The following is a 3,731-nucleotide window of genomic DNA, read 5'->3' on the forward strand; positions in this document are numbered from 1 at the left end:
TTGAGTGTCCATTTTCAATTCAATTCTCCCTCTCCTCTCCCTACATATTAATGTATAACAAGGAAGAAAATAATACATGTTCAATTTGAGGCATTACAGACTAGTAAATCCTGTATTTGTTATCCAGCAAACTAGTGAAATGAACCTATCAGGGTGTTTTTAACGATTAAGGAAAACTGTAATTATTACAACACCAAGACAGTGAATGAAGGAAACCTGACTAGCATGCATCACATGCAGAGACTTTAAAAAGTCTTTTCATAATGTCATTCACAAGGCGGCACTAAAGAACACTAAGCAGTCCAGTGGAAAGCCAAAATATTCTGAAAAGAGAAAGAACTCTGGAGACAGAATGCAAAGGAGTAAGATCAGTTCCTTTCCACCAACATTACCAAGTTGGGGGGCTTGAAGGTTTCATGTCAGTGCTGTTTGTTTAATTAAACAATCTGGAAAATTGGTGAGCAATGAGGTACACAGTTATAAGGTTCCTCAGCAGAGAAGACCAAAGAACTTCACAAAAAACCCCCCTAAAACTACAGAAAATAGACAACATGAAAGTAAGTGAAGAAAAGTGAAGAAAGATCCACTAAAAGGGAAGCTCATGTGAAGTACTGATGCTGCTGCTGACAGAGTATTGCAGCACTAGGGAAGACAGAGAGAGGAATGATGGAAAGGTTTAGAGGGATGGAAAAGTCTCTCATGTGAGGAGAGACTAGAAAAGACCAGAAGTGTACACCAAAGAAAGGAGCGGAAGAGTAAGAAATGAAACAATATACAAATGAACACAACAACAGATTCTGCTCTTCCATCCCACGTTATAAGAACAGTGGTATTTTCAATGATGCTTAAAAGTGACAAGTTTAGAAAAATAAAACAAATCTTTTCATACAGAAGAACTCAAGGCCATCTTAAAACAAGAACTTTTCCAGATTTGAGAAAGAGTATCAAAATAATTACATACAAATTTCTGAAAGGGATACTAAAGCCTGTGTTCTAGGATTTATATCTAATACTAGAAATCTGAATGAACCCTCATGTGAAATGATCTGCATCCCATACCTGTGTACTGAGGAAATACTTGCACCTTCTGAAATCTTTGATATCAATCACTGTTGGAGACTGGAAACACCAAGGTGGACCTGAAGTCTGAATTTCTATGTTCCTAAACTTTTGACATTCATTATTATCTTACCCATTAAAGTGGGGACAGGGAAGAAAAAACAGTGAAGAAAAGAGAAAAGCATATTACTGCAAATGACTGATTAAAGTCTGATATTTCTTACAGTGTCGCTCTGGGGGGAATTTACTCAATTCGCAAGAGGAATACAGAGAATGATGAGATTAATGCAGGGCAGTAATGCCATCTTTAACAAATAGTGTAACAATCAGGTGCTCAGCAGTTTTAAAAATTTGAGTATCCTGTTTGCAATTAATGTGATAATCCTCACTGCTCCTGTAATATCTGCAGACATTTGGTAACACCTTTGTGAATGTGATTTATTATACTGAAATCTCCTTTTGTGCTTCTTAAATCTCCTTACTGATTTACTTTCTCCTGAATACATTATCCAAAAAAAAAAAAAAATACTAGTAATGCCAAATACATCACTTCATTAATCATTTGTATGTCATTCAGCTTCCTCAGGCAGTTGTCTTCTCTTAAGCGTCATCAAACTTTTCCTCTTATGCTTTTACACCAAGATATGTTAGGGGTGATCTCAGGATTAAGGAAAAAACCATGACATCCTAAATGGCCACAGATATGTGACAGCCATTGCAGAGCAATATTACTGTCAATCTGCCATTCAGACAAGAATGATAGGCCACATATCAAACATCCTCTAGCCCAAAGTGAATTCTGATATCTTTCAATGACCACCACTAAAACCCTAAATTGTCAAAAGGAACAATCAGACCAAGAATTAACAGAAATAAAAGAAGTCACAAAAATAGTCAAACACTTAATTGTTCTCTAGAGAAGACTAAGAAAAACCCCAGGCCATCAAATTATCTTTTTCTAAAGGATTAAAATAAAAAAAAGAACAGAATAAGGGCAATGTGGCTGCTTTCATGTCTTGCAAGTACACTGTCTGCTAAACACAAAGTCTCCCTAATGCAGACAGCAACATATCACAAGAGAAAAGGGCACATTTAATCTTACTTGTATTTCAGTAAAATGTAAGTGTTGAAGTCAAACTCTCGTATGTTTTCCTGGAGCCAACTATACTGAAAATAATGATAATAAAGTGTCTTTTTTTTTTTTTTTTTTTGGGGGGGGGGGAGGAATTAGGGAAAGAACATTCACTGAAAGGGATATTGCCAATGCCAGTGTCCATCTATAAAATAAGAAGCTGAATATGGCTTGTTTTTTATTCAAAATCACACTATTTTGTAGGTATGGACTTAATTTTGGATCCTTTCTAAGGGCTTCATGCTCTATTTAAGGTAGATGAAAGAGAAATCCAGACAAAACGTGTTATCCTTTATGATGTTTCACTTCAGAATGGTGGACATACCAGGGAAACAGGTCAACCTACACGTCATACACGAGTATTTTTAAATTTAGAAATAAAGGAAAAGACAATCAGGGGCAGCACAGCCAGAGTAACTGGCCTTTACACCATCCTTTTGCTAGACCTTAGTTGAACGCCCTCAAATTACAGTCAGAGTCTACTGTACTTTGCAGCCTCTAGTCTGCAAACAGCTCTTGAAGATTATCAATTACCAGCAGAAACTGAAAAAGCTTTGAGGCTGCTCTAACCTCTACCAGTAATGACAAAGCCGTCCTCATCACCGGAGAGTCCAAAGAGCTGTTTCTCTCTTGTCCACCCAACTTCTATTGAGAATCAGCTTTGACCTGAAAACCCCCCATCTATTTCCAGCCGAAATGGACACAAGAGCTTTGATTGCTGAAGCAACCTTCACAGGCTGGGTAAGTTTTTCTAGGTGACATTAAAATGGATCAGAAAAGATTCAGTTCACACTTCAAATAAAGATCAGCATGCAGGAATAAGCCTAGACCTATGCATCCTATGATTTGGCCTCTGGGTACACACAACACAAAGTGCTACAGTCTAACATTAATCCCAGTACTAACCCAAACTAAAGCTTTTACCACAGAGGGAATAAAGTGTTCGTTGCTCATAATATCCATTGAATTTGTTAACTGAAATTCATGCGTATGTGCTATTATACATAGTGAAAAGGATTAAACTATGGACTGCCTTGATGCACTTCCTTAACACTGGCCCCACAATCCCGCAACCTTGGGTCATGTCTGTTCCAGAGGACTGTGTAAACTATCAAGATAAGAGAGAACTGCCAGCAAAGCCGGTCAGAAACAGCCACGATATCTGAAAGTCTTGAGGAAGGAAAGAAAAAAAAGAAGAAAAAAGAATCCTTTTAAAACTTGGAGGAGAGAGAATGAGCCAGAATTCAGACAATGTCAGAATAGTATTTTTTTGAATACATTCCAGCTTCACCAGAGGCAAACCTGAACCTTATCTGCTACTGGTGTTATAGAAGCTGATTTGTACCTACCCCTTTACATAGCATTAAGTAAAAAAAAAGAATAAATTACCCTATTATTCATTCCTGCTCTGTAGCAATGCCACGGTCAGTTATCTCGCCTGGGTTATCCTCAGCCCTTGTATCAGTGCCAGTCATGCAAGCTAAAGCAGCTACCTGTGAGATTTGAATCTGCAGACTACTTTACAGATATAAAGTGTTGG

The sequence above is a fragment of the Apteryx rowi genome, unplaced genomic scaffold (genome assembly GCF_003343035.1).
Source record: "Apteryx rowi isolate R43461 unplaced genomic scaffold, aptRow1 scaffold_34, whole genome shotgun sequence".
Taxonomy (NCBI): Eukaryota; Metazoa; Chordata; class Aves; order Apterygiformes; family Apterygidae; genus Apteryx; species Apteryx rowi.